The 19,706-nt window shown below is 30.0% G+C and overlaps 1 protein-coding gene across 2 annotated transcripts in view; it reads right to left on the reverse strand.

Annotated features, from left to right (window-relative positions):
- Nucleotides 1–19,706, reverse strand: part of LOC107437769 (uncharacterized) — a 58,977-nt gene that overhangs the window by 27,468 nt on the left and 11,803 nt on the right. Inside the window, exon 1 of one of the 2 annotated variants that reach the window (XM_071184330.1) lies at nucleotides 16,640–16,794. The exons of the other annotated variant lie outside the window; for it this stretch is intronic. The gene's annotated coding sequence lies outside the window, so the exon portion shown is untranslated. Of the gene's footprint in view, nucleotides 1–16,639; nucleotides 16,795–19,706 lie in introns of those variants that run through there. 2 annotated transcript variants of the gene reach the window in all.

Raw genomic sequence — 19,706 nt, forward strand, 5'->3', positions numbered from 1 at the left:
CGTGTACTTTATGATAGAACAGTATAACGAAGATCAATACCAGACACCCTCGGTCCCATCGCAAATTGATCAAAGCGTTCACCCACCCGCTTACTGACCGCAGTGATGCTTGACTTCGGTGCTCTAACTGGAAACCGTGTCTTTACGATCAGTCCACTGTGGGACTTGAGTTTTAGTAAACGATAATTCGTTAAAACAATTCGGTATTTTTTATTAACCCCCTGAGGACGGACGAAAAACGAAAGAAGCGCTTCACAAAGTCCGAGTTTATATGTACTGAAGATGCGTACTATTACGAGATGTGAAACGAGGGTACTGTTTTGAGATGACGACCGTTGATCTTGGGCCGGTGGAATCAGAAAAGCTCATTTTATATAGGATACCATGAATCGTAAAGTGAGAATCGCACGATCACGTTTATATTATCGCGGTCCTCAAGGGGCTAATCTTTAGTTTTTTTATTATTTATGTATGGACAATCATTATAACGCTGAGAAATCAGAAGAATCAAATTTTGAATCGGGCTTGCAAGCCGTTCCTTCTACAAAACACTAAAACAAACAGATTATAGTTCAATGTTACTGGCCCAGGTAACCTAATGATTATCCACGACATGACAGATTCGTGCCCAAGGCAATGAAAATCCCAAAATTCAATCCAATGTTGTTGTAGTTCATTTACGTCGCACTAGAGTAGCACAATGGGCTATTGGCGACGGTCTGGGAAACATCCCGGAGGACGATACGAGGACATGCCATCACAATTTTGATCCTATCCCAAGCGCTTACAGACAAATCGCGCACAACTGGAGCAATACAAACCGCAATTTTTTCAAAGGTCACATGCTCACTTCAAATTGTATAGTGAAGTTTCCAACTAGGAACTTTGCAAGTTTCTGGAATTTTAACTACATAGCAGCTCCCAATTCACCGAAGAACCACCCTGGGTGAGAACAAATGGCACACAAGTGCATGGGGTGATATAAGCTACACTTTCATCAAAAGTAAAATTTTTTCATCAAAATTTTCCATAGTATTGTTTTCAGATGGGTGCATTAAAAAATTCATAGAATTCCCATACTGAAGAAACTTAATGCCTGTTCATAGTCAGTTTATTGTGTGCATAGGAATCTTAGTATTTTTCACCTCAATCTCTCATAATAACGCTTTTCTGTACATTTTCAAAGTGCGGGTTGTTATTATATTGTTCGAGCCCTTCAATTTTAAACAAAATCATAACAGGAATCTCAGTAGGTGCCAGTCATCCGTATTTTGTCAATACTAGTAAAACATTAGAGTCAGTAGGTTCGAATCACACCTAAACTCTGGGTATTTTTTATTTTTTTATTTTCCTTCTTATGTAAGTTGTGCTTTGTTTCATCTTGACAAAGAGTTGACTTAAGCATGTACTCGGCCGCATTTATGAAAATGTAATATAATGCGATATTAGTTTTGCTATTTAGTTTTTCACTAAACAAATGAGACACGAACCTGTGACTTTTACAGTCCATAATTTTATATTTAGATTCCCCTAGCCTAAGTCTTGTTTAGAGAATAAATAGTTTTGACTGAGAGTTTACAAACATTACTCGTTAAAAATCTCAAGAAAAAATGTGCACTGAAAGGAGTACATTACAATTCATATTTAATCCGAGAATCTTCAAGCTTTTCGCTTATGAATTTATTCTTCATTTCATTCATGCATAAATCTTTGTACTCAATGCAAAGCTTGATTTACAAAGTGCTTTCTCTGAATTGAACAGAATATATTAGAATTTATGGATTATTTTAATGCAGGCGTGACAGACTAGATTACGAAATTCCAATGCAATTTTATCGCTCATGCTATGTATTGATATAATAAGGATAAATTTATTCCCAAAACAAACATATGAGAACATACGAACATGAAAGCGACATGCGACTGCTAGATACTAACTATAGATAGAGTGTGTTACTCCGATTAAAATAATTTTTAAGCAACTAGAAGGCTCTACTACTCCAGTACCAATGGAACAATCCGAAAAGAAGTGTGTTCACAGTTCCCTCCGCATTGCTTTGTAAAACTAGCTCCTTTAGCTAGTTCATTGGATATTTATGTATTGATTAGACATTAATGTATATTTGTCTAGATTTGCTGGTTATCACCTTAAATTATAGTATTCTTTTTGTGTTCTAAAAATATGCAATCCTGTGAAGCAATTGACTTATAAATATTCCATTCAAATTATATACCTAACAATTTGTTTTATATAAGTTAACGTAGAATGGCCGAAATTGTTGGTTGTTAACTTTCACCGGTGAATGTTGATAGAGTCGCTTTGGTAAATGTCCGAAATATATTCTAGGTCTAGTTAAACGCCACTGCCCGGTATACATTTGCCCGATATGCCCTACACTAATGTTTTTTTAAAGGTCAAGTGCCCAGTGCGCATTTAACAGGCACTCCGAATACTGTTGTTTCTCCTAATTTATCCTCAGCAGATATTAAAATATCGAATACATATAATAATATCAACGAATAAATTAATATCAAATAGGATATAACAAATATTTCGGACATACACCATTTACAACTGTCCATTTAGAACACTCATCCAATCATCTCTTCAATTATCTCTTATACCCACACTATGTTCGTCCATGTTTTTAAACCTATAATTGTTCATAGTCTACAATGACACTATATTCAGATTAATTCAATTATTAATCAGCGTAACGAATTTGCTAAAATTCATTAAAATGTCATTCAGAATATATTCATTTAATCAGCTCTACAACTGTCTCTTATACCTATTTTCTTCCACAGTCTCATGTTTTTATACCTTTAATTGATCCTAGTTTACAATTACACTATATTCAGATTAACTCTATTAATCAGGTTAACTAATTTGCTTTAATTCATCAAAGTGTTATTCATCCACTCAACGCTTCCATTGCCTCCAACACCTCTCCAGGATCTCGTGTTTTTTAATCTTTAATTGATCCTAGTCTACAGTCACACTACATTCAGATTATTCTATTAATCAGGTTAACTAATTTGTTTAATTTATCAAAATGTCATTTAGAACATTTATCCACTTCTTAATTACCCATTATTCCAACACTAATGTTCTTCCAGAATCTCATGTATTTAAACCTTCAATTGATACTGGTCTACAGTTTAAGTACTGGTCTACAGTACTGGTCTACACATTAAGATTAACTCTATTATTATTCTGATTGTACTCAAATGCATTATAATGGCAATCAGAACATTAACACTCAGTTCTTCAATTATCTCGTAAATCAACATCGATGCTCTTCCACGTTTTTATACCTTTAACTGATCCTAAATATACTGTTTAACTAAATTCAGATTCCTCGATGCATTATTTTTTCTTTTGAATGATGTCATCTTAATCGTTTCTAGAAACATTTACGGGTCTTATCAATTTCTTGCTCTTACAAGCGTGTTCCAAAGTTTGTTTTGGTCAATAGAAGGAAAAAAAAATGATAACAAACGTCAACAAAAACAAAGCATGCGTTAATGGATTGTATACGACACGCACCGAGACAGATAAAAATAACTCTCATTTGTACGACGTGGATCAAAGATTAGAAAGTTTGATGAAATTGTAAAAAAAAAAAAGTTATTGTAAAATTTTGGAAACAACAGTGTTTAATACACACATTAAAAAGAAAAACAATATCATCGTGAATAACTTTTGTTCAAAAGAGCGGATTTTCCCGCACTAAGTGCCAGTCTTAAGTGCCAGCCAGGACTGACCTCAAATGTGCAGATTAATGAGTAATACTTATTAAATTAAGAGAGAGAACACAAAACTTTCTTTTTCTGTATAAACACCAATCGTTACATTTACAAACGTCAATCATTACAAATTCCGTATTAACATCAATCATTAAAATCTACCATATAAAAGATATGATAGATTTTAATTCTTGACCATCAAAATAAAAGGGGGGGGGATATCCGCAATTCGGAAACTATCAGTCAGGAGAGCAGTCAAAAGTTTGAATACCTTAAAGTTAATTTCCATTTTTGTGTATTTCGTTGCTTCCTCAAAACTTTTAAGTGAGTCAAAAATATTTTGCGCACAATTAGAAAACTCAATTATCTAATGATATTTTTAATAATTATTTATTATTTTATTTCATAATGGTCGAAAAGATTTTTAATTGTAAGGATTACAAATTATTACAATTCAAACTATTTATTTTACATTACGAAATTCGAACAAATCAATCAAATGGGCAAATAGATTCTACGAAATAAAATTTCAAGAAAGTCATATTTTATAATTTATACTTCTGAGGAACTATTCGATCATTAAAGCCTTCATTTAAATTTTTTATTTTGATACATAATTATAAAAATTTTAGATAATAATGATGAAGAATTCTCATACCTTAGAATATTCAAAATTTTGTTTATATAATGGTTGAACAAGGTTAATTACTACATAAGTGAAAATTTTGCTTACACACATAAAACCATTTACTGGATATTTTTTTAAAAAAACTGATTGGTTGATTAATTGTAGATAAAAATAGATTAGGAAATTCTTTTTTATAAGTTAGTGAAATGTAGCTTTAGTCTCAATTTGATTTTGAAAGTCTGATTCTTTTATACTGTTTGGCATTCATTACTTTGAATAACTTTGCATCACAAAGTAGCTGTTGTTACAAATGAATGAGTATCAGGCAAATACTATGCAAATTTATATCATTCCAAGAATTAAAAATAAATAAATCTGTGCAAATTTTACCTACGCACATACAGCCTTTTTAAATTGATTGATTGAATAATTTTTCAATACTAATGCATTAAGAAATGCCTCTTTACAAGTTAGTAAAATATAAGTCCAGAAAAAATTTGGTTTTGAGTGGCTGATCCTTCCATAAAGTTTGGCAAAAATTATTATAAATCAAACTGTACCACAAAGTGGCCGTTACTAAAAATTGATGAGTATCTATATTATGAAAATGTATATGATTTCATACATCTATGTAAATTTTGCGTAGATGCATAAAATTATTTATCGTTTTTTTATTAAAAAGTTTATAAAAAAGATATAGTAAAAAATGTAAGTTAATAAGCTACTAAAATGTAGCTCCAGTTTTAATATCATGCGTGAGTGCGAAATTTCAGAACCACAAAAAATCAATAAAATAACCACGCAACGATGAACCAACAAACGATATCGAATAATTTCAATGATATCTTTTTCCTAAGCAATATAAATTGTTTATAAGAAAGCAATAATAAAACTTCCTAAAAATATCAACAATCGCTATTATTCTATTATCTGAATGTAAAGTACGTTATCGTGCTTTATCGCGTTACGGACACATGCGACAACTTTTTTTTTTAGTGACACATTTGTGACAAAGCGAGAAACATTTCCGCAGTTCGATATAAAATGTTGTAAGATTTAAGTGTAATAGTTTCTGAGAAGATTTTTGCATAATTATCTAAAAGAAGAAACAGTTTTAAACAAAAACAAAAAAAAATAAATGGGAGTGATAAATGGTGAGAAATTACTGTAAATACTTTTTGTCCGATAAAAGTTAAAGATAATCTTCTGAGGAATTATGATAAAACAGTATAATCAGCTTACTTTTGATCCTATTTTACACATATAAATATATTACAGCTAGAGCTCCACAATACTCACTTGATCTGCAGATTAACTAGGATGATCCATTAAAGTGCAGAATCAAAAGTTTTCCTTAATTTACCTAGATAATGAGCGCAAAATACTTTATATGAAATCAAATATTACGCAGATTATCTTGCGAGGATTCATGATAAAGTAGGAGCTTAATTTTGATCCTCTTTTTATACACATAAATATATTATCATTAGAGCTTGAAAACCGTTAACATACATATTATCCATTTATTCTGTTGATTAATTAGGGTGATTCGTTAAAGTGCAGAATCAAAAGTTTTTTTCTGTTTACCTAAGTACTGTGCTCATTAACGTATTGTTTAAGTTCAAAAGTTTATTTCTCTCATTCTATTAATTAATTCATAGATTCGATTGAGTAGATTTCCTAAACGCTGGGAAATAAATTAATGACTTAATTTGGTTAATTGTAATATTTTAAACGTTTGATTCCTTGTATTAGATTTTTTAAATTCATTGATGATAGATTTTATTAACTAATGCGCTGATTGTTTAATTGGTTATTGATGTTTTAGATAGAGAAAAATAAGCAAGTAACATTGTTTTAATTTAAACATACAGAAACGTTGCTGTTGTCCACGCTAAATTAGGCGCTCGTTATAGTGAAAAGATCTAATTTTCACTATAACGAGCGCCTAGGAGTGCCTAGTAGGCAGATTATCTAGGCTGTTTGCAGATTACATAGGCAATTTGAAAAATGAAACAGTTTTTTTTTGTTGGTAATTTAACGGATTGCTTAAGTTAATCTGCTCATTATCTCGATAATGTGTAGAATAACAGATTTTTACACTATATAAACGGTAAAATATATATTATGAACTAATCGTTTAATAATAAAATATAATAAAGATTTTAAGAAAATAAATTTCCTGAGGAGACTAAAACTGTAAAAATACTTTAGTCTTATTATATTAATTTATATTTTAACCTAATTATATCTAAAACTAAAATTATAAATATTATTTATATCTCAACTAAAATTATATCTATCAATTATGTCTATAATTCTATCTTACATCAATTTACATCTATTACATCTAAATATATTTATAACAATTTATATTTTTATCTAAAACGTAAAACTTAGGCGTTTAAATTTTTAAATGATTGGAGATAATTTTCAGTGGTTATTAATATTCCTACCAAGGAATTCAACCCATAAAAAGGATTAACATGCCACTCATTTAAAACTATCTCAAAATTTCACAATATAATGTATATATGTTACTGTGAATGATCGAAATCGGTGATTCTCGACTTCCAAGGGTGAATGTTGACAATCAATCACATAGTCACTTTGGTAAATGTCTGAAATATATACTAGGTCTAGTTAAGTGCCTAATACCCGGTATACATTTGCCCGGTATGCGAATTGCCAAAACATACCGTAGATTGCAATTGGCGAAAATTTCTATTGGCGTTCTCGCAAATTGCCAAACAGCTGTGTGCTTATGTTTTTGTTTTGTTTTCGGTATCGCATAACATNATACCGTAGATTGCAAAGGGTTGGCGAAAATTTCTATTGGCGTTAAAGGACCGTTCTCACAAATTGCCAAACAGCTGTGTGCTAATGTTTTTGTTTTGTTTTCGGTATCGCATAACATTCAACAAGTTAGATATGGGTGCGACATTTCAATTAAGCGGGTCTTCATTAGATTCTTCTGCATCAAATAAAATATAAAGTGTATTTTTCTGTTATAGCGCCGACATAATCGTTTGTATCTGTTGACTAAATTGTGTTTATTAGCGTTTTTTAAAAGGTCGTAATAGAACTAAGATAGAAAAATTACACATTATTACATATTCTATAGTTTCATAACTTTCATTAAATGTGTTTCGAGTAGTGAAATTCTTTTCCTACTCATCCACTAATTAGAATTAATAATTTCACAATAACCTTTAATCCTTAATAATGAAATGATTATTATAATAAAGTTTGTTTACTTAAAAGATTTAAAAAAATTTTTTTTATTGTTTAGCAGAGACTTGGTTTCCAATTCTATATTCATTAATTAAACTTAATGGTTCTGCTCGATAACCATCTCCAAATTTTTTAAAATTTTATTTAATTTTCTGTTATTATGAAATTCTTTAAATATTTTTCGACGTAGAGATTATTTAGCAATAATGCGAAAAGCTGAAATTTATAAATGTATAATATTTATAAATGTTTAAGAGAATTTTTAGCAGCTATTTTGTACTAATTATTTTAATTGAAATGTTCATTATACGCAGTTTTATAATAATAATCGTAAAATTCATTGAACAATTGAGTATTACATTTTAAAATGCAAGTATAATTTAATAATTATTTCATTTTATAACTGCAAAACGGTAGATAAGTAACTTCGTTATAAAGTTTTACATGATACGAGAACATTATACGATTGCTCTATAATGAAAGAACAACAATTTAAGTTTTAAACTTTTTGTGGAAAAGAAAAAATTGAAAATTTCTCCTGTCATCGTTGTTAGCGATTAGAGAGTCTTTTATCGTATAAATATTAAGTCAGTATTGTTCCCTTTTAAATAAAAATGCATTTTGCTCCGGAAAAAAAATTACTTGAATTTTGTCAATAAAAATTCCCTAATTATAGTAGCAAAAACTTTTAAATTTCTAATCAGACTTTCCTTCATTATAATTTTGTGTAAATAATTATTATTAATAATATAAATGACTGTTGAAAGGAATTAATTGAGAATGTCCAATTTTAATGAATTAACTGTTTACGCAATCAGATTAATAATATTTTTCTTAATTTACAAATGCAGAAAAAGTCTTTACAGTTTAAAAGTGGAGAGAAAAATATAGTTGAGATTAAATTTATAAAGTAAGCACAACCCGAAGGAGATTGAAGTAATGGCATTAAAATCAAAATTTCAAAAGAAAAAAAATCACGTTTTAGTGTACAGTGAGCAGTAAACAAAAATCTAAAACTAACTTTTGATCTAATGATCAGATGTTTACGTTCTAGGACTCAATTTTAATGGATCGAGAGGGTGAATTCAAATATGCCGCTTAATTATAGCAGACAATATATTTTAAGTTCGGAAATCAGACACTAAAACGAGCTTATTTGAGAAATTTTTTTCCTGCGTATTCGGATTTTTGATCCCCAGCATATAGGGGTTGCCGCAATCTGGAAACATTGTCCCAATAGTTTGGTCAGGAAAGCAATGTAATGTTAGGACCCCTTAGTGTTAACTTTACTTTTTGCGAATTTCACCATATCTTGGGAACATTCCAGTGAACTTTTAAGTGAACTGAAAATTTTTTGCACTCAATGTTCTAATGTTCATTTAATTTAGAATTTCCTTAATTCCCTACCACTATTGTAAGATATTTACTTTTCACCTAACTTGTAAAATTAAAAAGTTTAGAATTCTTTACAAAATCACTCAGGCGAAGTGATTGCGTTTTATTTAAATCTTATTTAGAAAGTATTTTTCTAAAAGCATTTCATGTAAAGTTTTAATCTAATTCTTGTTTCTTATTTATCTATAGTTATTGAAAGTTAAGTTAGTATATTTTAAGTTGAAATGAGTGTCGCCCTGCTTTGCGTAGTTACAAAATTTTTTCAAAGGAAACATAACTTAACATTAAACACTCAGGACTTACAGTTATAAATCAAACAATCACTGCATTTATTTATTAAAAAACACTCTTATGAACTGATAATAAATAGATCTAAGTCCTAAATGTAAGTTCGATAATATATAATTTATTTAAACTCAGTATATACATCTGACCTCTGTTGTCGCCAATGGCTCAATTTTAAAATATAGTTTTTCTTTTACAAATTTTCGGATATTTTCATATGAAGGATAGTATTAAGTTTGAGAGTTAAAAATTTTTGTTTAAAAAAGTTTTTAAAAATTTTAATTATTATTAATACTTGACAACAGGAAGCTTCTAATTAAAGGGTGAAATTTTTTTTTAATTATGTTATTTTGTAATTCTGTTATTTTTTTAATTATGTTTTTAATTACCTAATTCATATAACAGTATTTAGGAATCTATAAATTTATGCTACGTATGGTCGTTGCAGATAACCTGTACACAATATATGTAAATAAAATATATTTTTAAAATTGTGCATTTTCTATTAATTGCATTTATTATTCTTATATTGAAAAGGTATCAAGTTATCTATGACCTCCATAATGAATGAAGTATTTACCGACTTTTATATATATTAAGGAATTGAATCAATTTTTCACAAAGTTTAAAATCTCATCTCATTCCAAAAAAAAGTTATTTCATAAAATTATGCAAAAAAGTAATTTAATATATAATTTTTTTATAATGAATGCTTCTAGTAATGAAACAAACGCTTTCAAACTTTATTTTAAAAATATTGATTATTTCGTTTACAAGAAACTATTACTTTAAAGCGTGATAACATTTTTGAATACTCTATTTTTTTTCTAGTAAATAATATGTCTTTGTTAATTTCTAAAAAAATAATCTTTATAAAAAAGCTTACATTATTCTTTTATAGAGAATATTGATTTCATAGAAAATATCACTAAAATAAAACAGGTTATGTTTTCTTACAATAAAAGTTAAATAGAATTAATTCTTCAAAATAGCGTTTCAATAAAACATAGTATTAAAATGTTACGTTATTTTTTGTGATTGGTTCATTAATAAATTATTTTTATTTCTTCACAAACACAATTCTTGTTAAAAAAAATTAAATCTGTTATATCAAAAAACTAGATCGTTTTATAAAATATAAATTATTGCGCTCAATAAAATATAAATACAGTTTATTTGTAAAGTGATCCTAAGAATAAAAAGGTTATTTTCTTTTTTAATTCTCTACTAAAATGAATTAAGGAGTTATTTTTATTCATCATTGCTAGTCGAGGAGGAAGGAAAAAATATAGAATATCACTGTTTAGGTTAATGTAATTTCGTTCTCCCACCACATTTACGCGTAATCCATCGCCAATTCCACTTGCAATCGCCTAGTTTATAATCTACGGTATGTTTTGGCAATTCGCGCCCGGTATGCCCTATATCAATGTTTTTGTAAGGCTTAGTGCCACTGCCCAGTATGCATTTAATCGGTGCTCCGAACTCTGATGTTTTTCCTCATCTATCCTCAACAGATATTAAAATATCGAATGAATCAACGAAAAAATTATTATCAAATCGGATATAACAAATATTTCGGACATTCACCAAAGCGACTATGTGATTGTTGACATTCAACGGTGAAAGTCAACATTCTCTTAATTTTGGTCATTCACGTAGCATATACATACCATCTCGAAAAATTTTCAAAGTTTGTCCACGAGCTTTTTCCCGAAGTAGAGGATCAAAGATAGGGGAGGGGTACAAATGGGGGTGATACTTAAAAAAATATAGCTATCTGAAAAAGGAGATATTGTTTTTTCCGATGTTTTTATGCTGAATCGAATCAAACAAAATTAAGATCAATTGGATTAAGAACAATTTTGACCTTTCCCGTTTACCATAATGCTGTCTTTACGCTATTGTTATTGAATCTGATATTGTTTCCAAACTGAATGTATACACTGAAACGAATTAAACTGAAACAATTTCACTGCGAAATTTCCATGCCAAGACCCAAAATGTGTATAATATATTTCTAGGACATTCCTCGACTGTCAGCCTATCAGCATTATATAAATTAACTTCATCGCAAAATTTAACAACTCCAAAATTTATTCAAAATTTATAAAAAGTCAAAATGTTTTCTATATGTGGCCGGGATAGTCTGGTTGGTAGGGCACTGGGCCAATGTCAAAGAGTTCGTGGGTTCGATCCCAGCTGGCCGAAGACTCCCCGTGTGGTAAATGGAGACTGGTGCACGTTAAATCTGTCGAGTCGCAAAATCCTCCATGTTCCCATAGCAAATCAATACGCCTGGAAGGTACTGATCCAGGAGTTTCCTTGTCTTCTAGGTGGATTCAAAATTACAAGGCTACGGAGCTGAACATTAGAATTCGAAAACCCAAAATTGGGTCGGCTGTTCAACGACGGATATAAAATAATATAATATAAAAATATATGTGGACATAGAACTGTGGTGGCTCAGGGGATAGAGCGTTCGCCTTCCAGTGAGGTGAACCAGGTTCGAATCCCAACGATAGCTGGTCGATACGAATTCCAAACCCGGTTTGTACCGACCACAGTGCTGACGTAAAATATCCTCAGAAGTAGGCAGATCATGGGTTAGAGTCTTCTTGCCGCCAAGCTAACCAGAGGAGGTCTTCGTGGTCTTCCTCTCCATGAAACACAAATGCGGGTTAGTTCCATCAAAAAGTCCTCTATAAAGGCATATTTCTTCGAATACTTGTTGCAGGAGTTCCCTTTTCTTCTGGTTTGGGTTCAAAACTTCAAGGCTACAGAGCTGAACATTCGTAGCCGTAAGCCCTATATTGGGTCGACTGTTCAACTACGGTTATAAAATAAAATATATTTGGACACATACGAGAATTTGAGGTTGCAGAAAGTTATATTTTGACTGCAATTAGTTTTTCTTCACCACGGAAAACCTCAGTAAAATAAACTAAAAAATTTAATAACTGCAAAACTATTTTGCAATTTAAAAAATGTCCAACGCATTGTACATTCTTAGACATGATATCAAATTCTACACCCAAAAACCTTTATTCTTTTTCAAGTAATTTCACCCCAATTAAATTGTGTGACCCAAAAAAAAAATAATAATAATAATAATTACTGTGATTAAATTTTTTAAAAATCTGAAACATTTTTAATCTAAATTATTTAATCATTTCAAAACTGATTCGAAATTTAAACCCAATCACGAGGATGAGCGGCTTCCAAAAAATCCTAATTCTCTTGCTAATAGTTTTCGCTAAACTAAACTACGCGATTCATTAAAAAAATCTAATTTGACCTAAAATAATTCAAGAGATAACATTCTCATCCAAAACGTTTTATTATATAAACAATCTGCAATCCATTTACTAAAAATATACAAAATTTCATATCGTTTCATGTAATAGAGTATTATGTCAGTGAAAAGCATGCCCGTTGATAATTTTCTGAAACGACGGTGACGGCGGCAATTACAGAAAGATAGTCAAAATAGAATTTAATATAGAAAGATAATCCAAACTACTGATAAGCATTAAAAGTAGGCTAAACATTTAATTTTGTACTGACTACGTAGTCTTTCAGTCGTAGAAAAGTTTTACGTATTTAAAAATTAAGATAAGTTTCTTCTTAAATTGATAATTGTTTTTTTTTTTTAACTTCTTGCAACATTCCTTATGTATTCCTAACCAAACTGTATTTACCTATTCATTGTTACACTTCCTAAAGTTTTCTTTTTCATTAAAGAAAGGTAAAAGAGTTTTTGAAGATTGGTGTTTCATCTCCCAATTTCTGACGAAACTGGCTCGTTTGTATATACGGAAGCCAGATGAGTTATTTACAAATTGATTTTTCAAAAGGGGAGGGAGGACTTAAAGAAGATATGAGAAATGAGATCTGATACGATACTCATGCTCATTAAAAAAGTTTAATAAAGGTGTCAGAGCCGTGGTGGCTGAGGGGATAGAGTATTTGCCTTCCAATGAGGTGAACCGGGTCCCAGTGATGTCTGTTCGATACGAATTCCGCCCACGACTTGCACCGACCACAGTGCTGACGTAAAATATCCTCAATGATAGACGGACCATGGGGTTAGAGTCTTCTTGCCGTCAGGCTAACCGTGGGAGGTTTTCCTCTCCATGCAATCCATTAAAAAGACCTCCGCGAAGGCAAATTTTTCACAATATTTGATCCAGGAGTTCCCTTGTCTTCTGAATGGGGTTCGAAATGACAAAGCTACGGAGTTGAACATTGATAGTCGTAAAACCCAAAAATTCGGTCGGCTTTTCAGGGACGGTTATAAAATAAAATAGGTATCAATGATTTCATTTTGTTTTCTAAATAAAAAGAGAGTACGTAAAATTTCGTAAACATGCAGAATGCCCAAGCAAAATTTGCCGAATAATGAAAATCTTTGAGAAGTTACAACGATCTTCTGTGATTCCCCATTCATGTGCAAAGATTCCTTAAAGTACAATTATTTTTATTAAAATTACTATGAATCTGAATATGATAGTGTGGAACCTAAATAAGTGTTATTCAGCATTGGATACTGGTAAATTTAACCGGTTACCCGGGAACGGATCTTGAAACTAAAAATCAGATCCGGAAAATACAAACGTGTACAAGTAACAAGTAATTGCTAGGCGCAAAATAAAAAAAATGGACCACTGAAAATAACTTTTGTTCTAATGATCGGATTTTCACGTTTTTAGTGGGTGACCTCACATATGCTAATTTATTAGAGAGAGAGTCGATCCTCGCCGACCGAAGATTCTCTGTGTAGTAAATAGTGACTGATGCAAGTTAAATCTGTCGAGTCTCGAAGTCCATATGTTACTATAACGAATCAATACCTCTGGAGGTACTGATCCAGGAGTTTCCTTGTCTTCTGGATTGGTTTAAAAATTACAAGGCTACGAAGTTGAACATTATTGGTCGTAAGCTCAAAATTGGGTCGGCTGTTCAACGACGGTTATAAAATAAAATTAATTAGATATTTTATATAAAATTAATTAGATCTCTGAATTAACATAAATTTTTTTCGACGAATGCAAATTACTGATCTCCAAAATATGAGGGATAGTCGCAATTTGGGAAATAAAGTCTCCATTATAGTCCCCTTAATGTTAATTTTATTTTTTTCGTATTTCACCATGTCTCGAGAACTTTTTAAGCGAATGGAAAATGTTTTACACAAAACTATAAAATTCGTTTATCCAAACGACATAATTCTATGATCCTTGGCTAAAAATGGCAGAGATCTAAATCAAAATTCAATCCCAACCACGTTGGCAGATGCAAATGCTTTTGCAAAGTCAAGACTATTCACCCTTTAAAAATCAAAGCCCACGATCAAATAACTAATCTTGACATCGATAGGAAGACAGCCACTACTCTCATCAGACTACATAAAAACATGAAAATTTCTACAGATAAGACTAGAAAATATCAAAACTGTGGCAACTGTCTTAATGTGGAACTGACACCATATCATGTTTTTAACTGCCCTGCAGTCGCTGCAGGCCTTCACCTCTTAAACTACCCCACAGAAGAGGATTTGTATTCTTTTAATGCCATAGAAATAACAAAAACTATTCAAGCACACCATGAAATATGATTCAATAGAGGATACGACACCAACCAACCATAATTCTATGAAAAAGATAATTTTTTGTAAATATTTTTTATTATTTTATTTAATACTTGTCGAAAATAGTTTAACTTGTAAGGCGTGAAATTTTTTACATCATTTTAAAGAATGTAATTTTACATGGCTGAATACAAAATTTGAACGAAATCAGGTGAATAGTTCACGATAAATCGAATTTTAAAAATACGGTTTCTTTTAAATTCGACTTTTCAGGAACTATTCGACTGATTTTGTTCAAATTTTGTATTCAGCCATCTAAAATTACATCCTTTAAAATGATGTAAAAAATTTCATACTTTACGAGTTAAAATATTTTTGACCATTATTAAATAAAATAATAAATATTTATTAAAAGTTATACTTTTCATGGAATAATCTTTGGATTAACGAATTTTATAATTGTGTGCGTATCGCGTGCGGCTGACGACACAGCTTCGAATATTTAAGAAGGATCTTTTCACTTTCATTATATTATTTAAAATATTGCTGTGTTACGGAGGATAAAATCATAAGTTAAATAAATATCTAAAATATTTACGTAAAAAAATCTCCTGTCAACATCGCAAAGCATCAGGTGTTTGAAAAGTAGGGCTAATTTTTGTTTCCTTTGGTTCAATAAAAAAGAAATTAATAAAATTTTATTCGAAAAAGTAACATTTGTTATTTATGTTATAAACAATAAAATGCGAACTTATTTCTTATTCGCCTTAGGTATTTCTAAAAATTCATTAATTTGCATGTTTACTTTTAAAAAACAGAAAAATAACCATATAACTACCGTTATTTTACCACTTTTATATTAACTTGCCTTCGTGTATGTCTGTCCGGGTGGAATTTTGTAATCGATTTTAAACTATTTTCCCGACTAGCTACACACTTCAAATTTGGCGCATAGTTCAGAATTGGATGACAATGCATGAAAATGAAGAGAAAGAAGACATACAAAGCAAAATAAAATTAAAGAAAAATTAGTCTTAAATTAGCGATTAAAATTAGCGATTGTCTTTTGTTGTCGATTCGATTATTTCAATTGAGTGTCACATGTCAGTTGAAAAGTTTTGTCTACTGTGAGTGAAAAAATTGAGATTTTGGAAGTGAGTACAAAAAAAATCAAAATAAAAAATAACATTTTCAAAAACCGCGTTTTAGTAGTGGAGAATAATAATTAAAAAATAAAAGTTTTAAAAACGAAAAACGTGGGGTGCATGAAATACATAACAGTACATATACACATACATATACACATTTTCTTACTAATGCACATGCACAGCCGCATACACATCCACATATACATCCACATGCACATGCATATACACAAACATATTCCACATACACATCCACATTCAGATACAATTACAATTACAGATATAAATACACATATTCTCATGAGCACACATACACACTAACATAACATTACTGTTATGCATTTCATGCGCCCCACGTTTTTGGTTTTTCAAATTTTTATTTTTTTATTATTATTCTCCACTACTAAAACGGGGTTTTTAAAAATATTATTTTTTATTTTGATTTTTTTTTATAAAACTTTAAATTATATACATTTTTAAATTTGCGTAACAGCTAATTGAAATTGTAAATAACAACAAGTTTAAAGAAATGCCTTCCAAAAGCAGGCATAAAATTATGAAACAAATTTTATACAGAGATGTAATCAATCTCTCCAGTAATGCAAAACTTACTGCGCTTGGTTGGCCAATTTTTTTCTAGTTCCATTTTGGTGTAATTCGACAAAATTCTTTTAACTTTAAATTCTGGAACTACATTCTTTTGTAAAAACAAATGAGCAGTTAGCATCCCTGGTTTCATCGACTAATAGGCGAGAGATAGTCTTTTATTTCCACGTAAATAATATCTGCTGCAGATCAATCAATATTTTATCTAAAGAATGATTTGTGTTTTCATTGAATTGTATCCAATCATTAAAAAAAAAACTGTCTTGTCAATTCCCAATTTTATTTCATTTATCCATTCTGAAGAATATTTTCTCAAACGATAACATTTAATCTGCTGGACAAAAATGATAATAAATAAATAAAAAAAATCTAATACTGTAAAGGTAAAAAATAAAACACGGCCGTAGCAGCCTGTTGTTGGTCAAGGGGGTCATTGACTTTTAGACTTCACAATTTCGTAATCAAGGGCATGAGGGTCAACATTTCTCACAAGCCGCCTTTACTTTCCCTTCAAGTTGGTACCATCGATCTGAAAACGGACCACCCTGAATAATTCTTGATCTAATTATGGGATTTTCATGTACTAGGATTCAAATTTAATAATTCAGAGGAGTGATCTCACATATACTAATGAATTTGAGCTGACGATATTGTAAGTTACGAAATCAGTCATAAAAATGTACCTTTTTTTCGAATTTGGACTCCTTACCTTCCAATTATGGGGGAGAGGGGGGTAGCCACAATCTGGGAAATATGATCCTAATAGTTTGGCCAGATGAGCTGCCCAAAGTTTGGTCCCCACAATGTTAATTTTACTTTTTGCATTTTATCGCTATATCTCTACAACTTTTTAAATAAATTGAAAAAATCTTATCGTTTATCTACAGATAATTTTAAGCAAATAATAATTTTGTGTTATTTAATTTAATAATAATTGAAAAAGATTAAAATGTAAGATATAAATTTTTTTACTTCATTTTAAAAAAAAATGTAATTTCATTTGACAAAATACAAATTTTGACCAAAGTTGATCGAATAGTTCCTGAAAAATTGAATTTTAAAAGTCGNAACATATGCTCCTGCACCCCAGAGCCCAAGGTCAAGAAAACTGAGATGGGCACAGACGGCCTTGGCCCTCTTAATGGGCTGTCGCGCCACTGAGTTAGTTAGTTAGTTTTATCTAGAGATAATTTTAAGCAAATAATAATTTTGTATTATTTAATTTAATAATAATTGAAAAAGATTAAAATGTAAGGTATAAATTTTTTTACTTCATTATAAAAAAAAATGTAATTTCATTTGACAAAATACAAATTTTGACCAAAGTTGATCGAATAGTTCCTGAAAAATTGAATTTTAAAAGTCGTATATTTAAAGATAGCAGTAAGTCCTAAGGTTCAGTAACTACGACTCAAATTCTTAGAAAACACGTATGTCCGAAAATATAATATAATTAGAACTTTTATTTATTACAAGCGTATTATGGTGAGCAAGCCTGTCTTGTTTCCTCAATAATAAATGAAAAATTAAATATCTGTGCTACCACCTTTTTTCATTGTGAGCAACAAAAAAAAAGCTCTTCTTTCAGAGAGTAACAAAAAGATAACCAACAATATCCTTGTTTAACATAATTTTTCTAAATTTTAAAATTTAGGAAGATTTCTTTAATTTTAAAATTTTCATCAAATAAGAATTCATATTAATTGCAATTTTGCAATAATATGATATAAAAAAAAACTTTAAATAAAAAAATGAGATAGTATATTTTTATTTAAATATGTTTTATTGCGAAATTTAACTTTCATAAGATAACCAATAGATATTTTTCACATTCATGAGATTTAACATTTGAAATAATAAATTTAAGTAATCTTCGAAACTATTGAAAAATAATAATTTATTAAAAATAATAATTTATTAAAAATAAAATAAAACCTTATTGAATAAAAAATAGCTAATTGTTGCCTTTCACATGTTTTATGATTTGTACTTTGAAATATTCTATGGTAAATAAAAGAACTAGTTTTTATTATTAATTGAATTGTTAGTTAAAAATTACTCAAATAATTATATATAGTGACTAGTTTTGAGTGTAATGCTGTTTGTATTAAGTTTTTTCAATGTTTTTCAAAATGTAAACAGCGTACAATTGTAAAGATACTTGATATTGTTTAGGAAATTTAAAAAAAAAAATTATATGGAACAATAATCTCCTCATCTTGATCTTTAAACTAAACTAGTTTCAAATTTCACAATAACTATTGATTACATCTTTTTTTCAAAAAATTATCTCATAAAAATGTATACCAAAAGATTGTTTTATTATCTGTAACATTCCTTATCAATTAAATGCATTGTTCTTTGCATTTCTATTATAAATCAGGATTACTGGGTAATTTTCTATACAAAATAACACATAAACTAAAACATTGTCAAGGTGAAATGACAGGGGACAGAAATAGAAGCAAAAATTAACAAGGTTAATGTAAACGTGATTGGATTTATGGATAAATAAATACAATGAAATTATTAAGGATTATTGAATAATTTTCTAAATAAAATAACATATAAACTAAAACTTTGTCTAGGTGCAATGACAGGGAATGTAAATTAAATCAAAAATTAAGACAACGCTTCCTTTGCCCAAATAAAATTTAAAAACCACATTGACATCAAACACTTAACGTTAAAAATTGAACTGCGCGTTATTAAGTATAAGGGTTTTATCCGAATATTTAGAATTGTAGCAAAATTTATTATTTAATAATTGATTAGTGATGCCGACCGGACTGTATAGGCGTCAGGGAACTGGTCTTGCATCATAAAGATTCTGGGTTCGAAACCCGGACAAAGCACTGATATTTTTTCTTTCATTCTCTGTACTATCTGTCCTTACTGTGGGAGCAACGTTGGCCAACTTAATAGGGTGACCCTGAAAGAATGGCCAACAAATCTGCCCTAATACACCTGAATTGACGAAATGTCAATCCAGGCAACGCCTTCAACTGAGAGCCTCCACACAGTTTCTTATAGGTAGTTTGATTAGATCACTAAGATAATCCTGTTTACAAAA

This window comes from Parasteatoda tepidariorum, chromosome 8 (genome assembly GCF_043381705.1).
Source record: "Parasteatoda tepidariorum isolate YZ-2023 chromosome 8, CAS_Ptep_4.0, whole genome shotgun sequence".
NCBI lineage: Eukaryota > Metazoa > Arthropoda > Arachnida > Araneae > Theridiidae > Parasteatoda > Parasteatoda tepidariorum.